This window comes from Protopterus annectens, chromosome 12.part0 (assembly GCF_019279795.1).
Source record: "Protopterus annectens isolate FY-2018-M chromosome 12.part0, PAN1.0, whole genome shotgun sequence".
Taxonomy (NCBI): Eukaryota; Metazoa; Chordata; order Ceratodontiformes; family Protopteridae; genus Protopterus; species Protopterus annectens.
The window spans coordinates 1,294,205,478-1,294,229,340 of record NC_056746.1 but is presented as its reverse complement, the minus strand read 5'-3'; the positions used below and the strand labels follow the sequence as shown (position 1 = coordinate 1,294,229,340).

The following is a 23,863-nucleotide window of genomic DNA, read 5'->3' as shown; positions in this document are numbered from 1 at the left end:
AGCGGAAGAGATTTTTCAGAAGTGGGGCCCTCCTTGCTGCGACCTTTTTGCTACACCCCAAAACAGCAAATGCCCAGACTTCTTCTCTCTCTTTCCAATTCCAGGCCATCCCCCCAGAGACGCTCTAACCCAGGATTGGCACCGGGGACTTCTTTATGCTTTTCCCCCTTTTCCGTTGATTCCTCAAGTGCTTCAGAAAGCTACCGACTTGAGAGCCAAGCTGATCCTCATTGCCCCTTACTGGCCTCGACAAATTTGGTTCCCGTTCCTTCGACATCTTGTAGTGCAGCTTTGGCATCTGGACCCAGTTCCAGATCTTCTGACCCACCAGTCGGGTCAGCTGCACCGGTCCATTCGTTCCCTCAACCTCACTGCTTGGTTGCTCCACTTCCTTCCTTAGCCAGGCTTCCTATGATCTCTAATCCCATTAGGGATATCATAGTAGCTTCTCTAAAGCCCTTTACCAGAAGGATTTACTCTAGCAAATGGCAATGTTTTTCCTTTTGGGCAAGGTCTAAGAACATAGATCCCTTCACTGCCCCTATTCAGTCAGTTTTGGACTTCCTAGCTGAAATTTTTCACTCTGCTGCTGCTTCTTCCACAGTTAAAGTCCAGCTGGCAGCAATCTCGAATTTTCATGTCGGATTTGCAGACCAGAACATTGTCTCACAAATTTTGCAAAGCCTTTCTCAGAGGGATCTTCCTACTTAAGCCCACTGTTATGAATCCTCCACCGCAGTGGGATCTAAATTTAGTGCTGGCATCCTTAATACTTCCCCCTTTTGAACCGGCTGCTACATGCTCGTTAAAATTTCTCTCTTGGAAGACACTCTTTCTGGTCGCTATTACTTCAGCTAGAAGGGTGTCTGAACTTCATGCTCTCTGTGTTCGTCCCCCGTACTTGGTCTTCCACAAGGATAGAGTATCTTTGAGAACTAATCTGTCTTTTTTGCCCAAGGTTGCTTCTAAGACCAATTTAAACCAATCTATTGATCTTCCAGTATTTTTTTCCAATTATTCTGACAGGGCGGAACAAAAACTGCATTGCCTAGATGTTCATCGCCAACTCAGATATTACTTGGACAGATCAAAGCAATATAGAAAATCTGATCAGCTTTTTCTTATGCTGAAAATAAGAAAGGTCTCCTTGTTTCTAAGGTGACCTTATCCAGATGGCTGTCTTCCACTATTTCTTACATTTATCAGCTTAGGGGCAAACAGCTGATCTCAACACCGAAAGCGCATTCTACCAGAAGCCTAGCCACATCTACAGCCTTTCAGGCTAGACTACCCTTAGACACTATTTGTGCAGCAGCCACTTGGGCCACTCCTCATACCTTCGTCTCACATTACAAATTGGATTTGGCCTCCAGGGACAGGGCGAGTTTTGGTTCCACAGTTCTCAAGAGTCTGTTCCATTGAGCCACCCAGGATAGAGGTGTTAGGGACGTGGTCCCATCCAGCAAGAATGAAGGCGAGATTGACAACTTAACATTTAGAAGTTATGTACCTACCATAACATTCCATGTTAGTTGTCTTCTCTCGCCTTCTTTCTTGCGTCCCTCCCTCCTGTCCCCCTAGCCTGGGCAGACCTTGAACTGTCTCCTTCTCTGGGAGTTTTTCCTCTCTTGGACACCAGTTAGCTCTGCACTTAGTTACCTGGGTTCCCCTTACAGTTTTTCTCAGGCTAGTTGTTGTTCTTCCCTTGGGGGAAGATGGTAGTTATTTTTCTATTCCTCTAGCTACCAAACGAGATCTGGGTAATCACCGCCTTGCATCATGGGATATAGGGCTGCCTCGAGCTGGTGGAAGTGACTTTTGAGCTTAGCAAGTGCCGAGTCGGAGCAGAGGATCGGCTCCGAACCCATCCAGCAAGAAAGAAGGCGAGAGAAGACAACTAACATGGAACGTTATGGTAGGTACATAACTTCTAATTATGGGGTATCCACATTTTTCCATATTCAGAAGACTTGCATATGTTTGCAGCGTCTTTAAGTGTCAATCTTTCTTGAGTGAGAGAGCTCTTGCACGAGCTGAAATTCCAAGATAATTTGATTTCAGGGTTGTGTTGTACCACATGATAAAGATACAGTTGTACCTGAAGTTTCTTTTAATCCCAGCAGCAACACCCCTTGCCTTTTCAGATCCCAATGCTGGCATTTGTCAGTTTAAGAGAAATCACTCGATGGAGACAGATATCCAAAAATCCATGTCTCCCCTTCTCCTAGCCTCTTCCAAAGCAGTCAGCCACCACAAACACCTCAGATTTTTCCTGGGATTGTAGATGTCCTTCAAGGATGCATCTGCAGTCATAACAAATGGGTTGTCCTGTCGTCAGGCAGCCCTTCGGTCGGCCGGATTCCAAAGTCTGGGTCCGGCTTCGGCTGATGTCGCATTTCACCCGACGTCATCTCTGCTGGTCTTCGGGTATAAAAGCATCAGCCGACGCCATTTTCCTCAGTCTTTCTTGCCGCGTGGCGCCCGAAGCAGAAGCTGTTCGCAAGTGCCGGTCGGTCAGATCCAGAGATTACTACTACCGAATACTACTTCGAAGACTTCTAAAAAGCTAAGTACCCCGTTGGGGACTCTTTCTTGCCTCAGCCGATATAAAAAAGGCAAAGTGTGTGCGGCCCCAAATAGAAATGGAAGCACATAAATATGAAATAGATGCTTGCCCTGATCAAGGCACTCAGCTGTCTGAAGTATCTTTGCCCCCCAGGTTCTCCATGTTACAGAAAATACCACAATTGTGGTACAGCAACAAACTGGGAACCAGGACGTACCCCCCTCTGCGGATTAGCCTTGTTAGCTTGGGATGTAGATTTACAGCACAGTCTCACTCTGCAGGCATCCCACACTCGTCAAAGCTAAATTGTGTTAGACTGAGCAGGACAAGACAGTCCCTCACCAGTGAAAACTAGATCAGGGAGTCTTTAATGATTTGATCCATCTGTGGTGAGTTCCTCAAGTTAGTCCTGTTTGCCTCCTCTCTGAACAATCAGCTGGCAAAATTCTGCTCCAGAACTCCATGCAAGAAGGCCTAGCAAGACAGATCCCCCCTCCTTTACTTGGAGAGGAAAGTTCCTGGATGCTTTTCAAGCCCCTGCTGTGAAGTCCAGGGTACTTCTGAAGATTTAGAATGAATCTGCCAAGATCTTTGTGGTACTCCTTTTGGCCCAGGCAACAGTGTTTCTCCCTTTTGGAATGGCCAGGGGCAATTATCTCAAGCTTTCTCACAGACGTGATCTACTCGCACAAGAGCAGGGGTGTTTGAGTGTTTGATAGGGTCTCAGTTCCATTTTAGGCACCTGTTTACTGAAGTTGTGCAGCAGGACCTAATGGAGGCAAGAAAGCCCACTAGTAGAAAATAATGTATTCGCAAATAGAAAATGTTTTCTAGTCCCTGCCAGCTACGTAACCAGAACTCATTCAGGGTTGGTTGTTCTCTGCTTTTCCAATATTTCTCCGTTACTATACGATGGTCTTTTTACTTTTCTGTCATGGTTCATTTATTCATTTCTGCATGTTTGCCTTTCTTGCATCAGAATGTTCTTGAAAGGGGTTTTGCATAAGACATCCAACAAAACCAGTGGCTCTTCCTTGGGGTCTTAATTGTGTTAGAGAAGCTAATAATTGATCTGTTTGGACCAGCTGACCCTTAACATGGAAAACAGTTTTACTGATTGCTGTGCTCTCAGCATGTAGGGTAACAGATTTGCAAGCTCTTATGGTGAGAGTCAGTGCTATCCCATTTTCCACAGTGATAGTTTCTTTGAGAACTAATCTTTTATCTGCCTAAAGTGATATCTTAGTTTACTTTAAGCCAAACTGTCCATATCACCATCTTCTTTCCTGAACCCCAAAATGAGGGAGAGAGCGTACTCCATACCCTGGATTTCCACAGACTTGTACTGTGACAGCACTAAATCTTTCAGATATTTAGATTCTTGTGAAGGTAAGACTGTACAAGCTGTGTCAAAAAGATAATTTCTAAGTGGTTGTCTAAGAATCTTAGCTTTTGTTCTGCCCACCACAGTAAAACATTTCCAGGCAGGGTTAAGGTCCACTCTACCAGAGCTTTGATGTTCTATGGCTTTTTGGAAAAGGTTGGATTCTAGAAGTATTTTAGAAGCTGCAGTGTGGATGTTCTTCATGTTTTACTGTTGCAGTCATTACATTTGGGTTATCTGCTTGCAGGTAGCCCTCAGTTGGCCTGATTAACAAAGTCTTGGGTCCTGTCTCTTCCGTGACGTCAGGTCATCAGGGGTATAAAACATGCAGCCAACATCATTGCATCAGTCTTTCTTGCTGTACGGTGGCCGAAGCAGAAGCAGTTCGCAAGTGCTGGTCGGCCGACTCCTGAAATTTTTGATCTGAAGTAGGAAGACTTCATTCGTCTGCAACCTGTGGGTATCGGATCCGACCTCGGATCCGAGCCGGCAATTCAAAAGCTTAGGCTCCGAGCTCCTAGCTCCTCCCTCTTACCCATAACCCCTTGCCAAGCCCTGACTGACCCCAGATTTCGTTTGCCGCTTTTCAAGTTGCGACGGATTCTTGAGCTCTTGGCGTTTTTTGGTGACAGATAAGTTTGTCTGACAAAAAAAGTTTAAAAATTCTCTATTTTGTTACTTTATATTATTAGTGTTGATTGTGTTAGGCTTTCCTCTCTCTTTTTATTTAATATTTCACGGGTTTTTGCGTAGTTTGGTGTGTGTGTTGTTTTAGGCCTTCAGGGTTTATAATGTCTGAAGCCCATAAGGCTGTTTTCTCTAAATGTACCGAGCGTGGCCATAAGCTGTCCCCAGCGGATGGCCGCACTCGGTGCTTTAAATGCTTGGGGGTTGAACACCTGTCATCTGGTTGTACCATTTGTGCAGGGTTCAACCCTCGGGCTTTGAGGGAGTGGCGGTCGAAGCTGGTGCTGGCGGGACTTTTACCTCCAGATACCGCTTCGGCTTTTGCCCCTTCTACTCAGCAACTTGTTGCTGTGGGCTCTCCCCCTCCGGCTGGGACTCAACCTCCCTCTAAGTTGCCGGAGGAGAAAGAGTCCTCTAGGGAGAGAGAGAAGAAGGAGAGGCACAGGGGGAGGCACCACAAACGGAGAGCCGAAACTTCCAGTTCGGCTCCTCCATCTAAGCGGGCCTCTCCTGTGCCTTCTAGCTTTCCTCCTCCTCGGCTCCACTCCCCTCGGTTCTCTCCTGGGCCCGAGGAGGAGGCTAGCCCTTCTACGAGGTCTCCGAGGCGGCTCTCTAGGTCCGCTTCGGTGGCCTCCACCAGGTCAACTTTTTCCATGAGTGAAGCTGATATGGACCGGATGATGAGGAAATTCATCCAGGCCCAAATGCAAATGGGAGTGCTCCTAGCCCCCCCCATCCGGGAGGGGCTTCGACCCCTTTCTTCGCCCCTTTGGCTCCTTCTCCGACCCATACCACGGGTTTGGAGCTGTCGGCGCCGGGCAGACTTGGATCCGGGGGTGGGTCGGATCCGATAGGTCGGCGCACCTCGGATCCGTCCCATCCCTTGAGTGCTTCGGGTACTTCGGACTCGACCTCTCGGAGCCGAGGACCGAGCCTCGGATCCGAGGGAGTTGGTGTGTCTTCGGCTCCGTCCAGGTCGGAGCACACCGGTCTCTCGGATCCGACGGTTTCGGCTCCGACTCCGATCCGCGTCGGATCCGAGTGGGGTCGGCTCTCGGGGTTTAGAGAAGCTGGCTCCCCTCGGCCTTCGACGTAGTGGAAAGGGCACTGTTGAGGACGTCCGGTCCCTGCCACGGCTCCATCCCGCACTCCCTTGCAGTTGGGCCAGGCCCCCACCAGCCGGTCCCAGGGACAGCCCGCCTCGATGTCCCAAGTGGTTCCCTTGGAACATCCAACTGAGGAAGAGTACTCCTCGGACAGCCCCCCCGATGAAGTACCTCGGAAGCGCAAGTGCAAAAGGAGGCACATGGACTCCCCCGAGTCCGTTACCGAAGACACAGATTTGGATGAAGGGGAAGGCTCCCCAAGGTCACCCCCTGAAGACGTCTCATTTGGAGACATTATGGAGATGTTAAGGATCGGGGGGGGGTGGTCTGCCCCCAAGGCTTCCTCGGACGAGTCTGTGTTCTTGGAGGCATTCGAGGCGGGCCCATCTACCTCTTGGGTGTCCCCTCCTGCTGACCCTCTGGTGGATCTTATATCCATCAGAACGTGGAAGGATCCGGACACCATTGAGCCTGTGCCCAAGCGTCCTGACCGCAACCTTTCCCCTCCGGCGGACCGCACTCACTGGAGCAAGGGCCCCCCAGTAGATGCCATGATGATGGCTGCAGCCACGAAGAGGGAATTGGCCCAGGAGAGTCCCTCTATGCATCCTCCGGGCAAGGAGTCCCGCTCGATGGATCGCATTGGGAAGCGAGTTTTCAGTTCAGCAACCTTCTCTTTGAGAGCGCTGAACTACATGGCACATGTCATTAGGATGCAGCGGGATCTGATTAAAGAATACGCTGCATCTCCCCCAGAGTCCATGTCGAGTGAGGATAAACAAGTATACTCCACCCGAATGGCCACTCTCAGATCAGTTTCCAATACATCTATGCGGCTGCTTTCACGCGCTACTGAGGGAGCCGCTAGAGCCAGCGGAGCAGGCCTAGTCATGAGACGACAGGCCTGGCTCCGCCACTGTGATTTTGCAGAGCCCTTCAGGCGACCTTCATGCCCCTTCGATGGTTCTGCCTTGTTTGGCAAGACTGTTCGAAACATTAGTCCAGAGCGAAAGGACGGGAAGACGCTGTCTGCCGTCGAGTCCGCTTCTCAGCTCCCCAGAGGTCCTTCTCTAAGAACCAAAAGGGACAGAAGAAGATGTGGTTCCGGAAATCGCAGCAGTCCCAACCTGCTCCGGATAACCAGTCCTTCCGTGGCAGAGGAGGACGGGAGGTCGCCGCCTAGAGGCAGGGGCTCCTAGCAACTTTGGGTCCAGAGAACCTTTCTCTGATAGACCCACGCAGCAGCCCTGCAGGGTTGCCCGGCTGTCCGTCTCTGGAGGCAGTCGGGGCTGAGGCACCTGACTTCTTGGGAGTCCATCACAACAGACCGTTGGGTGCTTCGTGTGATATCCAGAGGTTATTCTATTCCCTATACAAGGTTCCCAGATCTCGCAGCCTCCCAGATGTTCCACCCGACCAAATGGAGGCGCAGCTGTAATCGAACAGCTGCTAGGAAAAAGAGCCATCCAGCGCCCCCTAGATCAAACCAGATTAGGGTTTTACTCCAGGTTCTTTTGGTGCCAAAGAAAACGGGGGACCTAAGACCAATCTTAGACCTTTCCCAGCTGAACCTGTCAGTAACCAAGCAAAAGTTCGGATGGTCACCCTCCAATCTATACTTCCCTCTTGAGGGAGAACGACTGGATGTGCTCCATCGACCTCAAGGACACGCACTACCACATTCGCATGGACAGACGATCCAGGAGGTTTCTTCGCTTCGGCTGGGAGCCAGTCATTATCAGTTCGGGACCTCCCTTTGGTCTCACCTCAGCCCCAGGGTGTTCACCAAGGTGCTAGCGGTGGTAGCGGCCCACCTGAGGCTCCAGGGATTACAGGTCTTTCCGTACCTGGACGACTGGCTCCTGACGGCATCATCAAGGCATCTTCTGTGCTCAGCCAGGGACTACTTTCTTCAACTAGCCCCAAGGCTGGGCATCACGATCAACTGGGAGAAATCTTTACTGCACCCCACACAAGCTATAGATTTCATAGGAGGAAGACTAAACACCAGATCAATGTGAGCCTTCCTCACTCCAGACAGAATTGCCAACCTGAAGTGTCATGTGGCAGCGGTCCTGCAACCATCTCCAACGGCAGCTTCGGTCCTGAGGGCCCTAGGTTCTATGGCGGCAGCTATTCCGCTTCTCATTCATGCTCGCTTACGCATGTGGGTTCTTCAATGGACCCTTCAGGTTCAGTGGTCCCCTCTTTGTTCCTCTCTCAACGCTCCGATTGCGGTCAGCAAGGCGTGCAGGGGACTCCCTTCTTTGGTGGCTTCTTTCTTCGGAGCCCTGGCAGGAGACCTTTTGTGCTGCATTTCCCGAGCCACAGTGATGACGGACGCTTCTTGCCTCGGGTGGGGGCATTCTGGGAAAGATTGTCCAAGGCACGTGGAATCCCACAGAGACGTCATTGCATATAAATGTCCTGGAAATGAGGGCGGTGCTCCTAGCGTTGCAAGCACTTCACCACGTTTTTCCTTCAGGGACTATTGCGATTCAGACAGACAACATGTCGGTAGTCTGGTATATCAACAAACAGGGAGGAGCCAGGTCTTACCCCCTTTGTCGAGAGGCCATGAGAGTCTGGGAATGGGCAATTTCCACCAAACGCTTTCTGGTAGCAACGCACATTCTGGGAAAGTCCAACATCCTTGCGGACAAGCTCAGTCGCACCATTCTTTCTCCTCACGAGTGGTCTCTCAATCCTCAAGTAGCGAAGAAGATTTTTGCCATTTGGGGGCAACCCTGTTGCGATCTTTTGCCTCTCCCTCAAACGCCAAATGCGACAATTTCTTCGCCTGCTTCCCCACCAGGGAATTCCCGAGATGCTCTGGTGCATGCTTGGCCTCCCGGTCTCCTTTATGCCTACCCTCCACTTCCTCTGATGCAGAGGCTTCTGCAGAAAGCCAACAGTTTGGGGAGCAGAATGATTCTCATTGCCCCGTTCTGGCCTCGTCAACCCTGGTTCCCCTTTGTATGGTCTCACAAAATCAATCCACCCTGGATTCTGGATCCAATTCCGGATCTCATCTCCCACCCTCTGGGAATTTCGGTTCCCAATCTGCACACCCTGAAATTGACAGCTTGGCTGCTCCAGTTCCATCCTTGATTAGGACTCCCGGTATCTCATCACCGGTCAAAGCCATCTTAGTGGCAGCTCATAAACCTTCCACCAGGCAGGTTTATCGGAGTAAATGGAAGAGATTCTCTATTTGGGCGGTACAGAGAACTTTGGATCCTTTCTCGGCACCTATGTCAGCGGTGCTGGATTTTTTAACAGACCTCTTTCATCAAGGGGCAAGTTCTTCCACGATTAAGGTACAATTGGCAGCTATCTCGCATTATCACATTGGTCATGAGACAGCTCCCCTCATGACGGCGAAATTATGCAAGGGATTTTTTTGTTGAGGCCTCCAGTCAAGGAGGTTGCACCACCTTGGGACTTGTCTTTAGTTCTGCAAGCCCTTACTGCTCCTCCCTTCGAGCCTGCAGCTTCTACAGATCTAAAGTACCTTTCCTGGAAGACTGCCTTCTTGGTAGCTATCACTTCAGCCAGAAGAGTGTCTGAGCTTCAGGCTCTATGCGTCAAGCCGCCTTACCTTTCTTTCTTCCCTGATAGGGTGTGCCTCAGGACCAATCCATCTTTTCTTCCGAAGGTCTCTTCTGAATCTAATATTAACCAATCAATCAATTTACCTGTGTTTTTTCCCAAGTACTCAAACAAAGGAGAATACAAATTGCATTCCTTGGATGTTCATAGACAATTTTATATTCACAGAACAGCTGGTCACAGGAAATCAGATCAGCTGTTCGTTTCCTTTGCTAAATTTGCTCTGGGTAAAGCAGTATCTAAAGTCACACTTTCTAAGTGGATTGCTAATTGTATTCTGCAGGCATATGACACTTCAGGTAGACCTGCTCCTCAGAGGGTTACGGCTCATTCTACTAGGGCAGTTTCCACGTCAGCCGCCTTTAAGTCCCGTGTATCATTGGATGATATCTGCGCGGCAGCTACTTGGGCCTCGCCTCATACTTTTATTTCTCATTATAAGGTGGATGTTGTTTCTAGAGGAAGAGCATCCTTTGGCTCAGCGGTGCTCCGAAACATCCTTCCATGACGGCCGCCCAAGATTCAGGTAGCTGGGGACTCTGTCCCACAGGTTGCAGACGAATGAAGTCTTCCTACTTCAGATTTAGAACTTATGTACTCACCATAACGTTCCATCTGAGTAGGTGACTTCATTCGGATGCAACCATCCCCCCCTCCATCCCCCTGACCTTTATAGAGCGAGTATTTATGCTGTTTTTTTCGTGTACTGTTGTCAGTATTTTGAGGCAAACTCAGTCTGAGGTCAGTCAGGGCTTGGCAAGGGGTTATGGGTAAGAGGGAGGAGCTAGGAGCTCGGAGCCTAAGCTTTTGAATTGCCGGCTCGGATCCGAGGTCGGATCCGATACCCACAGGTTGCATCCGAATAAAGTCACCTACTCAGATGGAACGTTATGGTGAGTACATAACTTCTAATTTTCGAGTTTCAGAACCAAAGTCTTCAACTAAAAGCGAAGTACCCCGTTGGGGAAACTTTTTCTTGCTCTAATCCGATGTCAGTAAAAGTAAATAATTGCATTTCTTGTGGAAAGCAAATACCTCATAAAGATTTTAATTCGTACTGTATTCCTTGCCTAGGCCCTGACCACAACGTACCTCGCTGTCAGTATTGTGCCTTATTTAAACCACAAACTATCCGTTGGTATATTTGCGCTTCTAAGTTTTTTAGTGCTCTATTCAATTATCCTGATATGTCTTTGGTAAGATATCCGACTACTGACATTCCGAAGAAATGCAAAGCTAAAGACAGAGACAGGCCGCCCAGTTCGCCGGTACTCAGTGAGGTGCTTTTGCAGCCCCCGATACCTGCTACTTCAGATTCACAGGCCTCTACTGAGAGCCATTCGGAGTCCGGTATGCCGCGAGATGCTTCAACTGTGGAACCTGCGGATGTCTCTACCTTGGATAGGTCCGGAGCCGTTGTGCAGGCACCAGCATCTGAGGGTGTATTCAGGCCTAACCAAACTGTAAGCAAGAGAAGCTGCACCAAAGTAATAGCGTAATCAGTAGTTTATTTCCGCTTTCGTCAATAGACTTCCTCAGAATACAAAATCAACACAAATCAAGACACTTAAATACCACAATGATAAACTAATTAATCAATTAAGACACAATCAATTAAACATTTGCTGTAGTTAAAAAAACCAAAGCATAACATTCATACAATGTTAAAAAACCCCAAAGAAAATAATTCTTTGTTAATGTGTAATGTTCTGTATTTTAAAAAACATTTAATATTGATGTAGTCGTTCAGTCCAGGGGGTTTGTCAGCGTTGAGTTTAATTTGCCATAAGGTTTCACGCTGTTCAACAAAATTCTTAAAATCCCCTCCTCTAAGGTCAGAACGTACTACCTCTAAAACAGAAAATAAAAATTTTTTATATGTCCTGCATACTTTTGAATGTTTGTAGAGAGCGTTATTCTCATCTTTAGTTTTAATGCTATAAATATGTTCTCTGATTCTGATATTTAAACTGCGGGTGGTCATGCCAATGTAAAAAGCAGGACAACCCGAACATTGGCCAATGTAAATCACCCCCTTGGTCTTACAATTAACATATCCGGGAACCTTAAAAGTGTAGTCAACATTCTCTATCTTAATGTAAGGACCCTCTGAGATAAATCGACACATGTTGCAACTGTAACAACAATGCATCCCAGTTTATTTATCATTGTGGTATTTAAGTGTCTTGATTTGTGTTGATTTTGTATTCTGAGGAAGTCTATTGACGAAAGCGGAAATAAACTACTGATTACGCTATTACTTTGGTGCAGCTTCTCTTGCTTACAGTTTGGTTGTTTTATTTACTTGGTTACGTTTTGGTGCTTCTTTTTTCTTCGTGTATTCAGGCCTACTGACTTGCATATTAAACCGGCGCCATCTTTTTCTTCAAGGCCTAAAACCCGAACCATGTCTAGAAAACAGATGCCCAGACTGCATGGTCAGGCCTCTATGCCTAAAGAACAAATGATGAGTGACTGAAGAACTTTTACTTTAATCAGGGAAGCCAATCTTCCCCCCTAAGAGACCTAGGACTGAGTTTGCTTATGATACTTCTGACCAGGATTCTGAAATTTGTTTCCTCTGATGACCAGGATTTACCCTTGTATACCTATGAGGATTCTGATGCAGAGGACTCTATTCCCTCTGCTTCCCCTCCCAGAGGATTCCTCGTTTGGTGAAACCTTGCATACTTTCGGGGAGCTTTTCGTTGGGAAAGTCAGTATTTCTCGGATTCTAAAAAGAGGCTTAGGGATTTCTTACTCCTGCCCCAGCACAGGCCTTTAGCTATACCTCCTGTACTGGACATTGTTGATGATGCCTTTTTGGAATCTAGCATGGCCCCCCTGCCTCTCTACCTCCTGCTTGCAGAAAACCTGATAGATATTACAGGGTTCCTGACTCTCAAGTTCCTTTTCATAAATCCTATTGCGGATCCTGAAACCATTTCACAGGGACCCAAGGGCATTAAAGCTACTACTGCCAAAAATCCTACCCCCTTTGATAGAGATTCCAGGGCGCCGGATAGATGGGGTAAGAAGGTATACACTTCTGCAACTTTGGCCATTAGGGCCTTGAATTGCCAGTTTCATATGTTAAAGTATCAGCTGCATGTTATTGGATTGCTTAAACAGAAAATTGTTGACTCCCGATTGTCCTGAAAATAAGGATTTACAGGATTTTATGCATTCTGCTGAACTAGTTGGTAAACATACATTGCAATGTGGTTTTGATTCACTAGAGGCATCTTGCAGGGCTGCGGTAACTGGGTCTGTACTTCGAAGGCATACTTGGCTTAAGGAGCAATCCTTGCCAGATCATGTTAAAGTGAAATTACTGGATGCTCCCTTAAATCAGGGCCACCTGTTTGGCAACAAGGCAGAAGAAGTTCTTTAAAGGATGGAGGAAAAAGCTAAATCTATGCAAACTGTTAGACTTTTTACAAGTACAGCCTCCAAGATTTAGTAGGCATTGACCTTCTAAGAATTGGTACTTTCCTGCCTCTTCCAGACCTTTTCAGTCCGAACCCAGATCCAGCAGAGCACCCAGGCTTCAGTCCCAGGGGACGCACAGGACTAAGCAGTGGGGGGCCTCCACTTGCAAATTTGAGAGTAATAACCCCCCCCCCCATGGTAAACTGTCTAAATGACGACTTTTTAAAACTTCCAAGCACTTCTCAACTGACTCCTCCTTTTGGGGGAAAGATTGCACTTCATGCAAAGAACTGGGGACTCATTACCCAGAACAAATGGATTTTTAATAGTGTCCCAAGGATACAGATTTCACTTCCACACATCACGAACTACAAGCAGTTGGCTGTATCTCCAAAGCAGCGGGAAGAGGTCCAAAAGCAACTCTCTCTCTTAAGCATAGGGGATATGCAATTGGTACCTGAAGAGAAAAAGGGACAAGGTTTCTACTAGAGATTTTTTCCTGGTACCCCGAAAAGACAATTCATGGTGTCCTGTCCTGGACCTGCCTACTCTAAACACCTTTTTGGCGATTCCAGAATTCAAGGTGCTGACTTTTCTCCATTTGCTTCCTATGCTAAGCAAAGATGCCTTATTGGCAACACTAAATTTAAAGGAAGCATACCTGCACATACCAATCAGGAAATCTTGCAGAAGATACCTCTGCACTGCCCTTTGGCTTATCTACTGCGCCCAGGGTATTCACAAAGTGCATAACTCCAGTCATTGCATTTTGCAGGTGAAGAAATATTTAAATATACCGATACTTGGACGATTGTCTAATTCGGGCAGAAAACCAGGACATGCTTTTGAATCATCTGGCTTTTGTACAGAGGGTGCTAACTTGTCTGGGGTACACCATAAACGAAAAAATCACACCTGGTACCTCGTCGTCAAATTATATTCCTGGGTGCAAGCTTGAATACAACTTCCCAGATGGCTTTCCTCACGCCAGACAAATTCACTTGACAACCTGCTTCAAACAGGTGGCCACAAAGCCCTGCTATATCTGCAAGGCAAATACTGCAAGCCTTGGGGTTCATGGCCTCCTGCATTCTTCTAATTCCATATGCAAGACTGGATATGAGGAAACTTCAGTGGTACTTAAAAAGTTTATGGAGTCAACATTGTCACAGCCTGGAAACAATGATTCCTATCATACCTTGCCTGCGCTTAGAGTTCCTATGGTGGGCAGAGGCCTGCCACCAAAACAAGGGACTGCCATTCACACCACCTCCTGCCGCCCAAACCCTAACTACAGACTCATCAGATTATGCATGGGGGGCTCATCTGGCAAGGAAGTGCATTCAGGGCAAATGGAGCCCAAATCAAATGCACCTTCATATCATTCAAAAAGAAATGCTAGCTGTACAGAATGCACTGACCTTCAAGGACTACCTTCATCCGGACAATTGCCGATAAAAGACCGACAACACCACTGTTGTGGTACATAAACAAGCAGGGTTGTACACATACCTACCCCCTCTGCAGACTAGCCATGGCTTTGTGGAACACTGCCTTGAGCTTTCAAGTACAACTACAAGCTCAATTCCTGCCAGGAAAGCAGAATGTTCTGGCAGACTAAGCAGAAATCTCATGGATCCTCACAAATGGAAACTGGAACCATGGATTTTCAACATGTTGACATGCAAATGGGGGAGCCCACGCATCTTTTTGCCTCACCCCAGAGCTGCCAGTTGGACAAATTCTGCACAAGAACTCCTCACAAAAAAGCCTGGAAAGTGGATGCTCTGTCCTTCAGCTGGAAAAACCTTATCAGTCTATGCCTTTCCCCTTCTGCCTTTGCTCACCAAAGTTCTACTAAAAGTCAAACAGGACACACCAAAAATTTTGTTTGTTCCAGGCAGGCCTCGCCAACACTGGTACCCACTCCTGCGCAGTGTCGCACATTTCACCATGGCACCTGCCTCGGACACCTTCCTTACTGTTTCAGCAGGAGAACCAAATTCAGCACCCTCGGCTCCAAACATTGAATCTTGCAGCCTGGCTAATCCCTTAAAATTCACCCATGGCATCCCTCAGCAAACCTGTAATGGATGTCATTTTGGAGGTGAGAAGACCTAGTACTAGAAAATCTTATGCTGACAAATGGAAAAGATTCTGTGCCTGGAATCAATCTCAAAGGATGAGCACAGCAGTTCCCAATTTACTTCAGATTTTGCAATACTTAACTGAGATGCTTCACAAGGGCCTGTCCTTTACTTCCATAAAAATCTATGCCTCAGCCATTTCCGCTCATTACAAGACAGACCCCCCCCCCCTATCTCATCCTCTTCTAAAGCAGCATCTCAGAGGGGCCAAAAACTTGAGACCACCCAGGAGACCTCCAACCCCTGCCTGGGACCTTAACTTTGTATTGGAGAAACTCACTCTACTGCCTTTTGAGCCAGCTGCAGACTTAAAATTTCTTTCCTGGAAAACAGCCTTCCTTGTGGCAATCACTTCAGCTAGAAGGATATCTGAATTACAGGTCCTTATGGCAGTGGAGCCTTTTATCATCTTTCATGCAGACAGGGTGTCACTCGGGACCAATCCATCATTCATGCCCAAGGTGGTATCCAGTGTGGCTCTTAATCAGTCCATTCATTTGCCAACTTTCTTTCCCAATCCATGGAACAAGGAAGAGCGGATTTTGCATTCATTGGATGTACACAGACAAGTTAGATTTTACATAGCATTTAGTCGAAAAACACAGCATTTATTGTATTTACTGCCTTTCTGAAAAAAAACTTGAAAAAAAACCAAAAAAAATACTCTTGTTTTCCATACTTTTCTAATAGTTTGTTCCAGTGATCAGATTTTGCTGATCCCTGGGCTTTGTCTTGGTTCCTGTTTTCTCCATTTTCCTTTTTGGTCAAGGGGTAGTTTCTTTACTCACTAGTGGGAGTAGGGAGTACTGAGCTGCCTGTTTGTCCTCAGAGGAGTGGTTTAAAGCAGTAACTTGTAGTTTATTGGCCATTTTGGGTCATTTCCTGTCTTTTCCAGCCCCCTGCTATAAAGCACGCTTTGGCGCTAATTAGCGCGGAGCTGCCACTGTTGCACACTAGGGCAGCAGCGGTTAATCAGGTTTAAACTATTCGGGCTACCTAAAGTCCACTCTTCAAATTTTCCCTTAAAACTACCTTCCTCGAACTATACTACTGATCAAATCAGCGCATCCTATAACTAAAAAGATCTCTACTTGACTCCAAGTAGACTATTCTCTATCTGTTAAACCTAGCACTTGCTCCTACAGTACTTATTACCTTGATACGGCACTCTTGTCATAGATAGAACCCCAAAAAGGCAACCCCCCATTTCTCGGTCACCCACATCCCCCGGAATCTTTTTTAAAGTTTTTTGCCTATCCTTCTAGCATGTCGAGGGATCAGTTGCCAGTGTCCTCTCCTGCTCAGCTGGTTAACCTGGGAATATTGAGGCAATGTTACAATTGCCTCATGTACACAGACAACCCTCTCCTCCTCCCACAAAACACAAATACATGCGAGAGATGCAACTATACGGCCAAACTGGAGGCTGAGCTCTCTCAACATAGGACTGGCAAGACCAGTCAGGAGGAGAAGGTTACCACACACACTATAGACCCAGTCTCACATAGTACCATTACAACCTCAAATCATACACATAAACACACAAAGACATACTCGGAGGCTCTGATCAAAAATCTACCAAAACAGCAGAGGCCACCAAAGCAGACACCCAAACAACCACCACCTCAGAACACAACACCTGCAACACATAGACCTCACAGTCAGAGTGTCAACAGTCACAGCCCTTAAGGCCAAACACAATGCCAGACACACTAGTCATTGGTGACTCCATAGTCAGACACACTGACGTCCCGCTCACCAGACTGAGTAAGGAGAAGGTCACAGTAAGCTGTCTGTCGGGCGCTAGAATCCGCCACATAACGCAAGCACTCAGGTCTCTCAACAGCAGGTACAAATATGACTCAGTCATTGTCCACGCTGGTGTAAGCGACCTGAGACGCACCTCCTTGGACTACATGAAAAGAGACATTGAGGAGCTCTCTGATTATGTAGCCCAGGCAGGTATGACCCTGACCTTGAGCAGTATCCTACCTTCACCAAGAATGATGCCACAATACAGAGATAAGATGATCAGCTTTAACAATTGGCTTAAACACTGGTGTCATTCAAAGGGGATCCAGTATCTGTCTGCCTGGGATGACATGCTGGACAAGCCACGCTGCTTAAGGGGCTTGCACCTGTCACCCCTGGGATTCCGGATATTGGCAAAGGCTCTTGCCACCCCCATAGTGCCTTTTTTAGGCAAGGCTCAAATTCTAAACCTACCACCCTAGAACACAAAAAAGGAAAAAAAACTAAGGGTAATGCTGCTCAATGCCAGAAGTCTAAATCTCAAAATGCACGCACTCGAGGCCCTTCTCAGTATGGAGAACATCGATGTCTGTGCTGTGACAGAAACCTGGTTCAAGGCTCCTGAGAGCACCCCAGCGCTATCAGGTTTTACCTCATATCATGCATTCCGGCCCCAAAATCCGGACAATACCAAGAAAGGAGGGGGGTATCCATATTCATCAAGGACACCCACACCTCAAGACTGGTGGCAACGCATGATGCATCGGAGACCAATCCAGGTGCAATTAACCGTAGGCAAGACTGCTCTGCAAATTGTAGCATGTTACAGGCCACCCTCACAAACTCAGGAACCTCACATGGCCTTCCTGAAAACACTAGAGGGGATAAATGTATCATCAAACACCATCATACTAGGTGACTTCAATTACCCTAATATAGACTGGGAACACTACTCAAGCCCAAACACCCTAGCCCAAAAGTTCCTGGAATTCATAAACTCAAATGCCATGGAACAACTAGTCACCATCCCCACAAGAGGAGATAACATACTTGATCTCATCATCACGAACATGGGAGCACAATGTTCAACACCGGAAGTATACCCCTCACTGGTGAGATCAGATCACAAACTAATGTCGCTGGAGGTCCTCATCCCACCCCCACCTGAAATAAAAAAGACCACAGTAAAAACTTCTCAAAAGCCGACTTCACACTTCTAAAGACTAGTGTGGTCTCCTTTAAGGCCCCGAGGCGGAAAACAGTAGTCAAGCCGCTGAATCACTTACAAATGCCTTCTACCAGCACCTGCAGGACTGCATGGATAAGGCAATCCCAAGCAAAACAAAGACTTTGTACCAAAGGCAAGCGTCCAGTCTGGTGGACCCCAGCCATAAACAAACTCTACAACAAAGGAGGAAGCTACTACAAGATAGAGCAAAATCCTTAAAAGGTAAGACACCCTTGATCACTATAAGTAAAAAACTAAGAGCTCTCATAAAATCATCCAAAGCAAATTTCGAGAGAAAAATAGCTAAAGACTCAAAAGACAATCATAAGGCCTTCTTTAGCTATGTTAGAAACCTAGGAGGAAACTCCCAGATATGCTCAGAACTAGTTCAAAATGATGTGAAGATTACTGATCCTACAGACATTGCCAACATACTGGCTGACAGGTTCAGTGCAAACTTCTCCCCACCCCAAAGGAGAGATATCTATACCAAACGATTGCAGCCCCCAAACATCTCCAGCGCCCAAGTGAGAACTGCTCTCTCCAAAGCAAAAAACACAGCATCCATGGGACCTGATGGTGTCCCCGGCTGTGTGCTCCACGAACTCAATGAGGAATTAAACCCACAGCTAGGACAGCTGTTTAATCAAAGTCTTACCTCTGGATACGCACCCAGGAGTGGCGCACTGCAACTGTGGTCCCACTTCACAAAGGCGGTGCCTCCACCGACCCTGGAAATTACCGGCCCATTAGCTTGACAAGCCTTATCTGCAAAGCCATGGAGAGGATCATAATGGACCTCATAAATAAAGACATAGGGAATTTGCAGACACTGGATCCAACCCAGTTTGGCTTTGTCAAAGGCAGATCATGCCTTTTAAACTTGGTTGACTTTTTCGAAACAGTCACCAAAGCCATCGATGAGGGAAAGGCAGTCCATACAGCCTACCTCGATCTGGCTAAGGCCTTCGATACAATACCCCACTCGGGTATCATTGAAAAACTCATCAGCTTAAATGTTAACCCATACATCACAAGATGGGTTGCAAACTGCCTGAGTGACAGAACCCACAGGGTCAGAGTTGCTGGCGCCATGTCAGACTCAAAGCCTGTCACAAGTGGTGTCCCACAGGGCTCAGTCCTGGGCCCACTTGTTTGGCATCTACTTTTCCGAAGTACAAGCAAACACAGGAGGGTTATGGCTGACAAAGTTTGCAGATGACTGCAAACTGGCCATAGTAGAAAACACATCTGACACAGATATCCTTCAGAAGGGTCTCACAGAAACGGATAACTGGTGCCAGAGCCACGGCCTAAAGTTAAATGCCAAAAATGCATAGTCATACCCTTCGGGAAAAACAAGGTTACCCTAGCTACCAAATAGGTGGCAATCCACTGAGCACAGAAGAAGTTATCAGGGACCTGGGGACCCAGGTTGATAGTAGTCTGTCATTCGACACCCATGTAGCTAAAGTAGTTAGGAAGACCTTCTACATTGCCCACCTTATCATGAAGGGATTCTCATCTCGATCAAGGGAGGTCATAGTCTCCCTTTACTCATCACTCATCAGACCAATGATTGAGTACAATGCCCCATTCGGAATGTATCTGACCCGACACTTGCAGCAGCTGGAGAGGCCACAAAAGTTCCTCACCAAAAGGATAAAGGGTCTCAAAAATCTGTCCTATGCTGCCCGACTGAAAGAACTCCAGCTCTATTCAGTCGCCACCGCTTGCTCAGAGGTGACCTTTGCCTAACATACAAGGCCATGTCAAACCCAGATTTGATGAATATGCTTCACCTCAAGAAATCTAGATCCATCAGAGCCACAAGGGCGGGAGACTTAAACCTCGACACGGCTATTAATAGGACGTGCTGGAGGGATAGATTCATCACCCAAAGACTCCCTATGCTGTGGAACAAAATCCCGGTACATGTGAGGCAGAGCACCTCGCTGGCCTTGTTCAAGAGAAATCTTGACCAATGGATGGGAGATCGCAGATATACCCCAGGGATTACCTCAGTGTCACTGCTCGACAGAGGCACAGCAAAATAATGGGTATAGTTCCCCATACTAAAGGGGTGGCGTAAGCCACAAAACGATGGGCTAGGCTTGTAAATGCCCTCGGGCAGATAGCCTAGTATGAACCTATGAACCTATGAACATGGACAGGACTAAATCTCGAAGAAAATCTGAACTGCTGGTAGCATTTGCTGCAGGTGCAGAGAGGGAGGCTATTTCAAAGCAAACCATTTCTAAATGGATTAGCCATTGTATTCATTTCTGTTAGAAGCACCATGGAAAACCTATCCCCCAGGGGATCAGATCTCATTCCACCAGGGCTGCGTCTACTTCAGCAGCCTTTCTCAGAGATGTTCCTACCAGGGATATTCTAGAAGCTGCTACCTGGAGTTCAGTTCATACTTTCACCAGCCGTTATCACTTACCAATTTTCTCTAAATCCAGAGCTGGCTTTGCCACTGCTGTTTTGCAGGGACTTCTAGCTGGTCCTAATGCTGTATAAATCCATCCTCCCAACCTTAGCTTTGGGAATCTACCCAAATGTAATGACTGCAGAAGTGAAACACATAATACAGTTGTGTGCACTTACCATAAATGTGGATGTTAGAGTGTATTCAGTGTTGCAGTCTTGGTTACCCTCTCTCCAGCCCCCTGTTTTTCTTTTACTATGCTTAAAAGCCTTTTTGGTGCATTTGCTTTTGTTTGGAGGTATATTTTTCTTTCTAATTTTGTATGTTTGTATGTATTTGGAGAAGAGTAATATGGTTTATCTTTTTTGTTTCTGTATGTACTTGTACTGGAATATAGTAAGTGTCTGTATCCAGTGTGTTTTCAGTGTTTTGAGTGGTCAGTGTTTTGAGTGGTCAGTGTTTTGAGTGGTCAGTGTTTTGAGTGGTCAGTGTTTTGAGTGGTCAGTGTTTTGAGTGGTCAGTGTTTTGAGTGGTCAGTGTTTTGAGTGGTCAGTGTTTTGAGTGGTCAGTGTTTTGAGTGTGGTCTCAGGATGTAACCTTTGAGAAATATATACTTTTTTGTTTGAGAAAAATTAATAATTTAAATTTTAATTAAAAAAAAAAAAAAAAAAAAATTTTTAAATTTTTTTTTTTTTAAAATAAAGAAATTTTTTATTAATTTTTTATATTTTTTTTTTTTTAAAATTAAATTTTGTTTGTTTTGAAGTAAAATTTTTTTATAGGTTTTAAATTGTTTGTAAGAAGTTTGTAAATAAAAAGTTAATTTTTTTTTATGTAAAGAAAGAAAATTAAGAGAGAGTGAAGAAAGAAAAAAGAGAAAAATTTCTCAGGATTAAAAAATTAAAATTTAATTTTTTGTTTTTTTAAAAATTTTAAAAAAAAATTAAAATTTTGTTAAGAAAAAAAAAAGGGAGTGATAAATAAGATTTTTAGGGATAGGGTAAGAGGTTTTTTGGAAAGATAGGTTTTGTAAAAAGGAAAGTTTTTTTTTTTGTTTGTTTTTTTGTTTTGTATTTTTTGTTGTGTGGTTTTTTTTTTTTTATGTATTATTTTTTTTTTATTTTGTTAGGGGAATGATTTATTGTTATATTTTAATATTATGTTTTAAGGTATGTGATATATATGTTTTGTAGTATTTTATTTAGATTTATGTTGATGTAGTATATTTTTAATATTTTTTTTAGTTAGTTTAGATTATATTTTTAATAGTTTATGATTTTTTTATTTTTAATAATTTATAGATATATTTTATAATAGTATTATATTTTATTTTTTTATTTTTGTTGATTTATTATTTTTTTATTTTTTAGATTTAAAGTAAGTTTATTTTTTTTTTTATTTAGATGATTTATTTTTTTTTATTTTATGTAATGTGATTCTGTAGATTATTTTGTGTATCAGTTATTATTTCTTTATTTTTTGAGTAAGTGTAGATATTGATCTTTGGTTAGTTTTATTTTTTTCTTTAATTCTTTTATTTATTTCTGTTAAAAATTGGAATATTATTTCTGGTTATTTTTTTTATTTAATTTCTTTTTATAATAGAGGTTTTATTTTTATTATTTTTTATGGGGTTATTTTTAAGTTATATTTGTTTTATGTATATTTTATATTTATTGTATTTTATTTGATGTTTAGTTTTTGTAGTAGAAATTTTTTTAAAATTTAAAAGAAAATTTTTTTTTAAAAATTTTTTTTAAATAAAAAAAAAAAGGGAATAGAATTAAAAAAAAAAGGGTTTAAGAAAAGGGAAAAAAAAGAGGGGTTTTTTGAATAGGTTTTTTTTTTTTTTTTTTTTAGGATAATTAAAGTGAGAAGAATTTTTTTAAATTTTATTTTATTTTATATTAGATTTTAGGTTATTAGATTAATTTTTTTTATTTGAAGATTTTTAAATAGATATAATTATATTTTTTATTTATGTTTTTAATATATTATTTTGATTTTATTTTTTTTATATTATATTATTATTTTTAGATTTAGTAGGATAAGTATTAATTATTATTTTTGTATTTTATATTTTTATATATTTTTATTTTTTGTATTTTATTATATTTTTATTTTTTTTTTAATTATTACTTTATATATTATATTATATATTCATTTTTATAATTATATTATATTTATTATATTATTTTTATTTCTTTATATGTGCAGTTATTGGCTATATTATATTATATTTTTATATTAATATGTTTTATTTTATTTTATATTTTGTGTATTATAATATTATATTTATTTATATTTTTTATGTATATTTTTTTTATGTAAATATTTATATGTATTGTAAGATATTTTTTATATTATATTAGATTTTTATATTATTTATATTAGTTAATTTTAGATTTTTATATTTTTGTATATTATTTTACTTTATATATTGTTATATCTTTTTTCTTATTTTTGTATACTTGATATTTATAATCCAAAGTTGTGTTTTTTTTATTGCTATTTATTTTAACTGGGCATACCTTTAAATTCGAAATCCACTTCATTTTTTTCTGTCTGCTGTATATAATCAAACTGGTAGTGTTATAGCTAGTTTCTAGTGGTCCACGCCCAAATATTTTGCATGGTGTTTAAAAGAACTAATGCTTGAGCATTGACCAAGCAGTGACATATTATTTTTTTGTAGACCACAACCACCGTTCAGTACGTACTACAGTTGTCCAGTCAGATTGAAGGATGCTTTGTCATTTTACAGGTGCCTGGAATTAGAATATTTGCAGCGATTGCTTATGCTTAACTCTTTTGTCTTAAGTAGTTTTATTGTTGAACGGATTCATCAATTTGTAGAGTTACAGTATTGCTGACACGAAAAGTGAATGTTACTTTATGTTTAGAGGCCATTTATTGCACATCTTTGTAATTGCATGATCAAGTACTAAAGATTAAACCTCTTGTTGATTTCCTTTCCTTTTTTTTTTCCCTTCAGTTATCCCTGTGACTAAGAGTGGAAAAAAGTTATAAATGAGAAAAAGAAATAAAGGTAAAGCTTCAAAAGGAGGAGGGAGGAAAGTGTTCAAATGAGTGGAAGGAAAGACGACTTGAACGTGAAGAAACCATGTCCATATTAGTGGCACAGAAAAGGGTATACAGAAAAAAACTACTGACTTTATCTATTAAAAATGTTTATATGATAAAATATGTAAGAAATGTCACAGTTCTCATGCTTGGTACAAAGAAATGTAATCGTTCATTATTTCCTCTAATTTTCCAGGGGCTGCTGCCAGGTCTGCATTGCTGCTAAATTTTTCTAGTTTTAGACCAGTAACAGTGATGTCACTGCCGCACATCTGTCAGGTGGTGTTGGGAGTGGTAGTCGGACTGACTGTTGTACTAAGGTCAGGTCTCATACCTCTCAGCTCTCCAGATTTTCACAGAATGTCCTGATTTTTGCCTCGTATGTTTGGTCTGCAAGTCATAAAATTTGCAAAATTTCTGGGTTTTTGTGG

The 23,863-nt window shown here is 43.8% G+C and overlaps 1 protein-coding gene and 1 long non-coding RNA gene across 2 annotated transcripts in view; one reads left to right on the top strand and one right to left on the bottom strand.

The window, feature by feature from the left end:
* TM9SF4 (transmembrane 9 superfamily member 4) overlaps positions 1–23,863 on the bottom strand; it is a gene marked incomplete in the record, with an annotated part of 2,004,758 nt that overhangs the window by 624,698 nt on the left and 1,356,197 nt on the right.
* Positions 1–23,863, top strand: part of LOC122817149 — a 406,800-nt gene that overhangs the window by 291,031 nt on the left and 91,906 nt on the right. The window contains exon 2 of the long non-coding RNA XR_006367154.1: positions 23,344–23,499. This is a non-coding gene — a long non-coding RNA (uncharacterized LOC122817149). The remainder of the gene's footprint in view (positions 1–23,343; positions 23,500–23,863) is intronic.